Source organism: Salmo salar, chromosome 15, assembly GCF_965601325.2.
Source record: "Salmo salar chromosome 15, fSalSal1, whole genome shotgun sequence".
Classification (NCBI taxonomy): Eukaryota; Metazoa; Chordata; class Actinopteri; order Salmoniformes; family Salmonidae; genus Salmo; species Salmo salar.
In genome coordinates, this window is record NC_138305.1 from 85192134 (window position 1) to 85204323 (window position 12190).

The window sequence follows — 12190 nt, forward strand, 5'->3', positions numbered from 1 at the left end:
GAACAGTAGATACTTTTTTAATTTGGAGAAGAGAGGGGAACTCAACACACTTCAGAAATGTAAGATTAATGGGGTTACCACTGAGGATAGAGTTGTTATCAGACTTTACGAGAATCTTTACTCCTCAGATAAGAATTTGAGTGACTCTAAGGATCGCCTTGATTCTATAGAGAATGTTAATTCGGTTAGTGAAGAACTCAATCAGTCTTGTTGCCAAGATTTATCCATTATGGACATCCTGTACGGGGTTGCTCAGTTAAAAAATAACAAATCTCCAGGTTGTGATGGATTAACCTCTGAATTTTACAAAACCTTCTTTGAAGAAATAGCACCTTTTTTACTTGAAACCTTTAAGGAGGCTATAAAGAAGGGAGAACTACCTGCCTCTCTGAAGCAAGGGGTTATTACTCTTATACCTAAACCACACAAGGATCTCCTAAGTATTGATAATTGGCGTCCAATCACACTCCTAAATAACGACTACAAAATTATAGCCTTAATCTTTGCAAAAAGGTTAAAGTCTTGCTTAAATGATCTGATTGATGAATGTCAATCAGGGTTTATGAAAGGGCACCATATATCTAATAATCTGAGGCTGGTGTTAGACTTGGTTGAGTATTGTGATCTATTAGATGACTTCCCTGCTATCCTATTTTGGGATTTTCAGAAAGCATTTGATACAGTAAGTCCCAATTTTATCTTTGATTGTCTTAAACATTTGAAATTTGGTCGCTTTTTTGTTGATGCTATTAGAACTCTGTATAATGGTGGCAATAGCTGTATCAAACTCTGCCATGGAACATCCTCGAGGTTTAACATTTACAAAGGAATACGACAAGGTTGTCCAATTTCACCTCTTTTATTTTTGTTAGTATCTCAAATGTTGTGCTCATTAGTTCATAAAAGTCAATTTGAAGGCATTACATTCCAGGCCAGAGAGATCAAGATATCCCAACTGGCGGATGACACCTCACTTTTTTTGAAAAATGTGTCTCAAGCTAGATTTGCATTGGATATCGTGAAGCAGTTCTCCAAAATCTCAGGTTTGGCATTAAATCTTCCCAAATGTGAGATGTTTGTTTTGAAAGGAGCTGTCAATCCAGCAGATTGTAATATCTCTGAAAAAGATACTGTAACCTACCTCGGTGTAAAGATCACAAAAAATCATAAGGCTGTGAATGATCTTAATTTGAACCCGGTAACTGAATCTGTCAAAAAAAAGTATCCTCATGGTTAGGGAGGGATTTAAGTCTTCAAGGAAGGGTGCTTTTATCCAAAGCTGAGGGGCTATCTCGTGCATCCTGCATCCTATATTTTTTCATCTATTGACATTCCCAAATCCACTTGCTGTACCTTAGATAGGCTTTTGTACAACTTCATATGGAAAAACAAGCCACATAAGATAAAAAGAGATGTTATCACCAACAGGGTTTGTGATGGTGGTCTAAATGTCTTAGATTTCACTCTTTAATCAGATATCAAAGGTTAACTGGATTAAAAGGTACATAAAAAATCCTCATAGTTTCTGGAATATTATACCTCATTTTGTTTTTCAGAAGTTCGGAGGGCTTAATTATTTACTACAATATCCATATATTGTGGGTAAACTTCCTGTGAAACTGGCGGATTTTCACAAGCAGGCTTTAATGTGCTGGGCTTTGTTGTATAAACACAACTTTTCACCTCAGAAATGTTTTATATGGAACAATGGGTCAATATTACATAGAAACAAGATGTTATTTAACCATAAATGGTTCTCGAAAAACATTGTTCTTGTCAGCCAATTAGTTAATAATAGTGGGAATCTATTTACACAGAGAGAATTTATGGAAAGATACAACTTTGAGGTTTCAAGCAAGGAATATGACACTTATTAAAGCTATACCTAGTGGGATAAAAACTTTACTTCAGAATAATACATATTTTGGAATATCTCCGATTGTAAGCAATATTCAGGTGAATGGCATTGGTCTACTAGATATGAAATTCAACAATCGTTTATTAAGGGATATTTTCTACAGGAAGTCTATTCCCTCTGTGATATTTTGTTGGGCTTCATCGTTTGATGTAAACTGGCGCCGTGCTTGGCTCACTCCACACAAATTTATGGTTACCAATAAAGTGAAGGAGATCTCCTTTAAGATAATCCATAGATTCTATCCGTGTAATAGCTTGATTTCTAAATACATACTTGATGTTACCAGCTAATGCAGTTTTTGTGAACTAGAAACTGAATCTATTGAACACTTATTCTGTAATCGTTTATATAGTGAAGTGTTCTGGACTGATGTAAAACTATATATTGACCTCAAATTGCATACAACCATTGAGATTTCTAAGTTTGACATATTATTTTACTACACTGATTCCACAATTGAATGTGAGTATGTCATAAATCTTTTTATTTTATTAGGAAAAAATTTCATACACAAATCAAAATTTATGAATAAAAAGCCCCTTATTTTTTTTAATCTGATGTGGAAAACTATTTAGTCTTTAAAACGTATACAAAACAAAATGTAAAAAAAAATTATTCGCTATATGTCTGTATTTGATTTGATATAATGTGGAATAGTTTTATTTAATTTTTCTCATTTCTTTGGAATCCCTCTGGCTGCTATGTTTATGTTTTGCATGTTACTGTTAATTTTAATTTTTATTATGTTCACTCCGGGGCCTGAAACTCCCCATAATTCAATTCGCGACGATTGTGCATACGCGAAAACTGAAAAACAACATCAATGGAGAAGTCAACATACAAGTGTAAGTAAAAACGAATGCAAATAAGTTAGAAATGTTGCTATTAGTAAAAATGTCATGTTTTTGTTTGGTTATCTTTTGGAAATTGTAGAAATAAAACATTTCCCTTCAGAAGTTCCAGTTAGGCAGGCTAGCTAGCTAATTAATTTGCTAGTTATCATACAGTAGGCATATATTACTAACTATATATATAGACATGCATGTAGACATGCACTCATAATTGACTGTAGCGAATATAAATCACCCACAAGTTACCGGTGGCTGAAAACACAATCATCGCGGGATGAACGAGTGGCGAACTTCCGGCCAAAATTCTTCCTTCCCCCTTGTTACTGTTTAATAATTAATAAATACAAATTCCTTCCCCCCTTGCCCTGCAAGTGTATACGCGTCGACGTCATGATACGTAACCTGAAGTGTCCACTTAACTTGAGGGGTATGGTGTGTATTTTATTAAGTGTTTTAACTGCAGCCAAAGAAACGGCCACATGGCGATGGCGAGCATCAGCAGATATAACTTGATATCAAGAAACGCCCATAACAGAAACCACCCGGAATTGCGGTCTTTAATTACACCCTTCTCTTGGAACGCCCCTCTCTGGCCACTATTTAGTGTATATCGGCGGGGGGGACTGACTGCAGTACAACAATACACCACTAGTCTATTAGTCTAGGACCATAAAAGTTCATGTCAGTAGGGGCACGACAATACTCTTGTCGTATTTGTGTCAAACGTTAGTAGAGAAAAGTAACATGCGAGTGTCGTGCACGTGCAGCTAGCCAACGTTAGCTACCTAACTTGCTGGCTCAAGCCTCCGTCTGCTAACTAACGTTAGCTACTGTAGCCTTTATGCTTTGGGAGAACTGTAGCAGGAGATCAATGTGTAACTTTACAGGTCTCAGAGCGAAGAGGCAGGGGACAAACTGGGCAGGCAATTTTTATTTAATGCCTAAAGGAAACATACATAGCTGCAATAACTACATCTTACGCAAGGGGTAGCCACCTAGCTACTGTTGCGCATGAAAACAAGATGTGACGCACTATATATCCTCCACAATTCGTGGTATGGGCGGGTCATGGCTAGAGGGGATACAGCTTTTGTCAAATTAGACTTTTCGTAGCAGGTTAGGAGACCATGACCATAGACACCGTTATGGACTTACACGTTAACACAGATTCAATATTTGGAGTCAGGTAAGGAAAGCACGACAAAAAATGGTTTTCGAGTAGATTAGTTCAAATGTTAGCGTTCGCTAACTAGCTGTGTGGTAGCTAGCACACAGGACTACCAGCTGTAGTTACTGCATTTATGTTAACTAGCTAACTAACGAAGAAAATGTATCAATATGTGGCACCACTGGCAGTTGTCGCCCAATGTCATGGAAATTGAAAATAATACAATTCCGGCAACTAGATGTTATACTGTGGATTGTAATGCATATCCACTTAAACATTTAAAACCTAGCCTAATATTGAACCATAAGGACAATTCTGTGGCCTACCCGGTTTTGACACACTAATATGTAAGACTGGTTTCAATAACAGGTGGTGAGCCTGCTTCTTCACTGGTATTCATTCTTGAAAACCCTTTATTATGTTTAGGTTTTCAGCAGTGGGCGTAGCAGGTGAGCTTCGCCCACGATTGGCTGTATGTGAACTACAATTCCCGACACTGTTTTGAAGTTGAGGAACGTCAATAATAATAATTGCTTGCGAAACGGTTTTCGAAACATATGAAAGATAATGGGCATATGACCGAGAAAGAATCGTTAAAATAAAACATTTACACTTACTGTAGCAGTTTTGCACAGATCCATACGTTGTTCCTCCACTTGAGGAACTACACTTCCTCCCCAGTTAGCTTACGCATAGGTTTTCTAAGCATGCTAGATGGCTAATTAGCACGGATATGACCGTGTGCGAACACTAACCCTAACAGTATAAAGGTGTATAGTGATTTAACCTTTTATTTGTATTTTTCCTCGCCGATTTCCAAAACCGTACCACAAGCGACGCGTTTTAACGTTCAGAACGAGAGTGGAAGCCCTTAACAAAACTGCCCCGGCCAGAAGACACAGTACTATCATCAATAGGCACTAATGGTAACGTTAGTGTCTATGGATGGGTTACCCTGGTGTCAGAAGTGTGATAACTGTCAGTGATCAATGAAACGCATGATTTTAAAAAGTCATGATTTTGACGATGATAATTTCTGATTGCTGCCCAACTCCAATGTTTGCAATGACCCCTCAATGATTTGTATACCCCTCAGCTAAAATAAATACTTGTTCCTTCATCCAGTGCAAAGATGCAGGCAAAATTGCCTCAGGATTTGATGTTGTCAACATTGTTAAACCATGACTCAATTTAATAATGCGCCTAATTACGTAACTCCCAACTCTTTTGTTAAACTATGCAGTACGCTATTCATCTTTGATTCAGTCATTTGCTTATTACAGACTTGATGGAATAGTGCCTAGACTATATTTGAGGTCAATTCAGTGAGAGGGATAGAGACAGACATACAGTAGGTCAAATTTCTGTCTGACAAACTACAGTGAGGGGTGGCCACCGTTTGGCTTTGACAATTGTGTGCCTGAAATGACAGAAATCCTTTGTTTAAAGACAAGTTTGTAAGGCTATATTACAAGAAGACAGTATCACCACAATGACACAAGGTAGGTTAGATCACAAGAAGAAGATTGTCTTTATGGGACAATGTCTAGCCTGACTAAATGTATGATTTATTGTGAGGCAGGTTTTTTTTTATTGCAAAGGTTTTTCCCAAAAATGTGATGCAAATACAAAATTGCTTTGAGCAATGGTGGTATGGTGGTTCAGGTGCTGTTTTCAGCATGCATTCTATATAAACAGAGGTCTTAGAATCAATTGTTTTTGAGTGGTGCCTGACTGGACTGCATTGCTGCTTCTGTCTATTTTGTCTCCATTGTTTGATATTAGCCTAGCTAATTGTTATAACCATAGGCATCATGCCTAGACAGTTTCTGTGTATTGCCTAGATGCTGCTAATGTATGTTGCGGCTGCTAAAGCCTATCTGTTAACTTGGAAGTGCTGAAAATGACGTGTGTGTATAGAACATGACTCCGTAGTGTACTAAAGCTGGACGGAAGCAATCCAAAGGTCATGGCTCTGAATCAAAAGCCACAAGAACAAATAAAATGTCACTGTTAGGTTATCACCTACCGTAAAGCTGAAACTTGATCGTGATGGGCTTAATGTCATGGTTGACACATTTCCCTTGTGACAATGAGCAATAGCCCATTCCCTTTGTGACTCATTTATCTTGCATAGGTCCATATTTCACCTGAAACATCCAGAGTCTATTTTGATCACGGTGTGGTCTTGCGTGTCTGTCAGTCTCTTGCAGGGGACGAGTTGTGTAAATGCACTCTTTTTAAATCTAATCAGTTTATTGGTCGCGTGCACAGATTTTCAGATGTTATCGCAGGTGAAATGCTTGTGTTTCTTGCTCCACTTGTGCAGTAATGCCTAGCAATACAATATAAAACAATACACATACATAATCCAAAAAGAAAGAAATTAAGAAATATCAGCACAAGCAATGTCAGAGTCTGGAATACAGTGCCTTCAGAAAGTATTGACTTATTCCACATTTTGTTGTTACAGCCTGAATTCAAAAAGGATTAAACATTTTTTTATTTCTCACTGATCTCCCCTTAATGAAAAAAAATACATGTTTTTATTAATTGTAGCAAATCTATGGAAAATGAAATACAGAAATCTCATTTACATAAGTATAAGTATTCACACTCCTGAATCAATAAGAGCTTTCCACACCTGGATTGTGCAACATTTGCCCATTTATTTTAAAAAGCTTTGTCAATTGGTTGTTGATCATTGCTAGACAACCATTCTCATTTACGGGGCTGTAGTGGAGCAGGTTGAGAGCTTCAAGTTCCTTGGTGTCCACATCGCCAACAAACTATCATGGTCCAAACACACCAAGACAGTTGTGAAGAGGGCACGACAAAGCTTATTCCCTCTCAGGAGACTGAAATGATTTGGCATGGGTCCTCAGGTCCTCAAAGTTCTACAGCTGCACCATTGAGAGCATCCTGACTGGTTGCATCACTGCCTTGTACGGCAACTGTAGTGCCTTGCGGACAGAGGCCGAGCAGAGGGTAGTGTGTACGGCCCAGTACATCACTGGGGTCAAGCTTCCTGCCATCCAGGATCTCTATAACAGGTGGTGTCAGAGGAAGGCCCTAAAAATTGTAAGACTCATCATTGCATGTTCTCTCTGCTACCGCTTATTTTTCTTAATTGCACTGTTGGTTAAGAGCTTGTAAGTAAGCATTTCACTGTAAGGCCTACGCTTGTTGTATTCGGCGCATGTGACATTTGATTCGATTTTTAGGTCTTGCAATAGACTAGCATCAAAAAACCATTTTTATGCAATGTGGTTGACGCAACAGATCAGAACGTTTAGCTTAAAATGTTGATTAACTATTAGGCTATTTCGTCACATTATAAGCGCAGCAATGCGCACATGGTAGTAGGCTATAAGCGCATATGTTCCATTAGCGGAAAACACCATTATCAAAAGTGACCGCAAATGCAATTATGCATGTAATACTTTTATAATTTTCACGATTAAAAATGCACCTTTATCTTCCCCAAACTTGAAACTCACGCACTGCTTATGTATGCCAGTTAGGCTCTACACCCCTTGTAAAGTGGATTAATGAGCTTAATTTTAAGAAGTTATTTAGCCACTTTAGTTGTCTTATTAAAACATTTACCTTGTCCAGGTGGGATAGGGCGGTGCAATGGTGATTACGTCGTCTGTGGATCTGTTGTAGTGGGTCTAGGGTGTCGGGTAAAGTGGAGGTGATATGATCCTTAACTAGCTTCTCAAAGCACTTCATGATAAGTCATTTTGTTCAGTTACCTCTGCTTTCTTGGATACAGGAACAATGGTGTACATCTTGACGCAACTAGGGAAAACATACTGGGAAACGGAGAGATTGAATATATCCGTTAACATTCCAGCCAGCTGGTTTGCACATGCTCTGAGGACACGGCTTGGGATGCCGTCTGGGCCGGCAGCCCTGCGAGTGTTAACACGCTTAAATGTCTTACTTACATTGGCCACAGAGAATGCGAGCACACAGCCGGCGACGCAGGCCCATGCTGCGTCGCCGGCTCAATGTTTTCCTCAAAGTGGGCGACGAAGGTGTTTTGCTTGTCTGGGAGCAAGGGCCTGTGTCTGCGACGTGGCTGGCTTTCCCTTTACAATCCATGATTGTCTGGAGTCCCTGCCACATATGTCTTGTGTCTGAGTCGTTTTGCCTCTTTGATTGCCTTACAGAGGTCATAGCTGGTCTTTTTGTACACGTCCATGTTCCCAGTCACCTTGCCATGGTTAAATGCGTTCTCACTTTGTTTTGCACGAATGCTACCATCTTTCCAAGTTTTTTGGTTTGGATAAATTCTAATCGTCAGTGGGAGCAACATCCTCTATGCACTTCCTGATTAACCCAGTCACTGAGTCAGTGTACATACGTTGATACTATTCTCAGAGGCGACCCAGACATTTCCTAATCTTGAATCATAGATTTAGATTTTCGGTTGCGTTTTCCTCTGATTTACTTCATTAAAGTCCCGAGCTACAATAAATGCGGCCTCAGGATATATGGTTTCCAGTTTGCGCAAAGCCCAGTGTAGTTCTTTGAGAGACGTCACGTGTCGGCTTGGGGGGGAATATACACGGCAGTGACGATGGTCATTCGAGAGGTAATGCGTGAGGTAATTGGGTCTGCATTTCATTATTCCAGATTGGGAGAACAAGGACTTGAATTCCTATACGTTACCACAATCACACCCTGTCACACCATGAGTTGTTAATCATGAAACATACCACTCAACCTTTCTTTTTATTGCATCATTATTTCTTCCTGTCTGTGCGATTGACCTGTCCTATCTAGTCCTAAGCTGGCCTGCCTTGCCTGTTATATGGATGACAAGACTGGCTTTGTTTACAGACATAGAACAGAGCAGCAGGCTTCATTATTAGAATTAGTCTGCTGTGTGGTTCACCACCACCCCCTTATCATTGGCTAATTGGCAGTAGGAATGTCAGCTGCATGTGAGTCGTTCCATGTAATTTCAGCAAGCCATGACACCCACCATCTCAGATTGTTCTGAAATTGTTTCTGTAGATAGAAACATTGTCTGGTCATCCTCATAATTCAAGCTAGTCCTTCATTAAAGCAATTCAGTTTGTCCTTCTTTAGGCTTAATCTGTGTTCAAGAAATGGCCCCCAAAAAAGGTCTGGATTAGTTACTGTTAGACCATTCTTGGTGAACAAGCAGAACATTAGGCAACAGCAGTTCTAATGGTTTCAATGTTATGGTCTTCGATGATAAAAGTTCCAAACACACACTGTAGTGTTTTACAATGGTGATGATATTGGCTTCTATTAGAGTTGTAACAACATTTTAGTCCCTTGCCCATTTCTCCATCAACATTTTGGACTAGGAAAAGTCTTCATATGAGAATTGCACCATAAGGATAGCCCTCTGAGAGCTGCCACTTGTTGGACTATTCAAGAAGAGTTTGGGTTGAAGCATTAGGTTGGTAAGAGAAGGACATATTGAATTGCTTTCATGGAGGACTGGCTTGAATTGTCAGGATGACCACACAATGTATTTGAATAATGTGCCAAATCTAATAGGTTTCTACCCAAAGTTGCAAAGGAAATGTTGTGATTGATTTAACAAACACAATAGTGTAGTGGTATAGCAGGAACGGCTGCATTTAGTAGTCAAAACCAGATGCATTCACAATACTTTCAATTTTTAATTTCTCTTAACGGGGGGGGGGGAATAAATGACATAGTATGTAGAAGCAATACTACAAGCCACAGCTTCATACTAGTTGTCAAACATATAAAACTGATAATGTATACTGGTTGTTGGGGTGAGATTGGCATGAAATGTGGGGGGTCCGTGGGGGGATTTTTGGGGCGATTCCTTTGTGCCTTACTCATTGGTAGGAAGTTTGGTCCAAATCAGATGTTGGTTATTATATTTATTAATATTACCTGAATCCTATAAATTAAAATGGCCAATTTGGGTGCAATCAATTAGCTTAATTTCTCAGAGATCAACTTATATTTAAACAAAATAATGTTACAGGAATTCTAATCACATCTGTTACTAACTATGGTCTGAAATCGTTTATAATCTCAGATGGTGGGTGTCAGCCTCTTTCTTGTGCTTTTTGAGGTGGAATGACCCAGTAGCCTGTTCATGTGACTGTTTGTAGAATGACTGGCTGCAAAATGTACTGTCTTGTCCATGCCCTCCACAGCTGTGCCCACATTACTGAATTACTGTCCATAACCATGTGCTGTTCAAAGTGTGAGAACAAACACACACACATTATTCCCATTCCTCTTCCACTTCCCTGGCTATACCTCCACACACACACACACAGTATTTATTATTGCAGTATTAATGATTGCTAAATATTGCACAATTTAAGCACTTGCCCCCCCAATCCCTCCTTCCGCAAAACAAATGTAAATATTGGACTATAAATTGTGCTTTCATGTGTTATACTTGTGCTAAAATGCATATTCTACTGAGCCATTTACTTTATGCTTGTATTTATATATTTTATTATTTATTATTGTTGCATTATCGAGAAGGAACATACCAGGAAGCATTTCGGTGGACGGTGTATACCATGTGTATCCCGTACATACAACTAATAACTTGAAACATACACAAGTCTACTCACAGTCCATGATTGAAAATTGGAACCATGGCAGGTGCTCATTCATCCCCTTATGGAAGTCCCCTTCCATATGGCCCCTTTTCTTCCCCCCCAAAAGCACAACCCCTCTCCAAACACATTGCCCCCTCCCTCCTCCCCTGCTCTCGCTGCCCCTCCCCCTCTTCTCTGTTCTTTGCCCGTCTGTTCACTGGCAGCAAATACAGAGAGAGGTGTCCCTGGGGTATGGAAAGGAAGGCTGTGCAGCACAGTGTAAAATGCGCACGCGCACATGTGTGTTGATGAGGGAGAACATGGATTTAGCAGCCGAAGAGAAGCCTATCCGTGTGTGTGTGTACGTGTGCATGCATGAGCGCAGGTCTGAGTGCGCTGCCTGGGCAGCCACTTTCCCCGCTGCCCTCCTCCTCCGATAATCCCTGCTGACACGGCGCACAAAGGACTAAACGCTGGCCGCATCCTCCAGGAAGGCCCTCTCCACTCTGCCTGTCTGCCCTCCAGCTCTGATTACCCACACAGAGGCTGAATACAGGAAGGATGCTGCTGCCGTAACGCTGCCTGCCTGCGGCTACATAACCTCTGGTTCACTGTCCACCACAGCATAGGGCTCTAGCCCCCGGATCCCCCCCCCCCCCCTCTATCTATCTCACTGGAGGTGTTCCAGGAGGTGCTGTAGAACTCTGTCCTCACCATCTTGTGCAGATCTGAGGCTGCCGCCTCCTCTCCTACCCCGTTTTTGTGTCTCTCGGCTTGCTGACTGTGCCGCACGCGTCTATTCCAACAGGTAAACCTACGAACCGAACCACAAATATGTAGCAGTACTGCAATATTTAAATACATTTTCACTAGTTTCAGGGTGATATGAGAATGCTATCTGCACATTCTGACAGTAAGGTTATTCCTTATCACATTTCTGGTAATACAGTGGCAATGCATGTAGCCTATTGCTTTTACTGTTGCTATAGCTATTGTTTTGGTTTGAAGGTTCACAAAAATTAAGGGAGTGTATTTTTGGTAACATGGTAGTAACCTGGAGAAAACATTTTTTTCACTCTGAAATGGAACATGAAGACCTTATTTTATTTATTGGTAAATATGACAACTGCCCCATTTGCGGTAGGGGATATAGAAAGGGAAACCAGTGAAATATTTGCATGTGCACAAAGACAGTAGCAATTTAACCAGTACTACAATGGCTACACTACTACGATTGTGCAATATGTAGTTGGAAACTATAGTAAAGCCAGCAGATGGAGGCTTGGCCAGGCAGGCACTACCTTCTACAATTGTTGTGTAACAGGCTAGTGATAACACCTTTTGGAGGTGCCAGAATATTTTATCAAGACATGTTTGCAGAGCTCTAGTTTGTTGTTTGAGATTGAGGTGCCAAAACTGTGACATTTGTTAGAAATGTAGAGTTAGACTACCCCTCATGTGAGAAATTAGTCTATTTGATCAAGTCTTGCCCAGCTATGATAATACTTTTATACTAGTAATTTTATTCCCCTCAACATTTTGGTTGATCTAAGCACCTACTGTAAATGTTCAAAGCTACTGTTGTAACTTATCAGTGTTGAATGCATTTAGTGATATGGGACTTAAACAGGGCAATTGCTACAACCCTTCCACATATGTTCACAGAAACCTT

The 12190-nt window shown here is 40.0% G+C and overlaps 1 protein-coding gene across 2 annotated transcripts in view; it reads left to right on the forward strand.

Moving 5' to 3' along the window:
- Window positions 1-3807: 3807 nt before the first annotated feature.
- Window positions 3808-12190, forward strand: part of LOC106572005 (E3 ubiquitin-protein ligase MIB2) — a 104557-nt gene continuing 96174 nt past the window's right edge. The window contains exon 1 of one of the 2 annotated variants that reach the window (XM_014145695.3): window positions 3808-3955. The gene's annotated coding sequence lies outside the window, so the exon portion shown is untranslated. Of the gene's footprint in view, window positions 3956-10746; window positions 11327-12190 lie in introns of those variants that run through there. The other variant, XM_014145696.3, reaches the window with a different exon arrangement.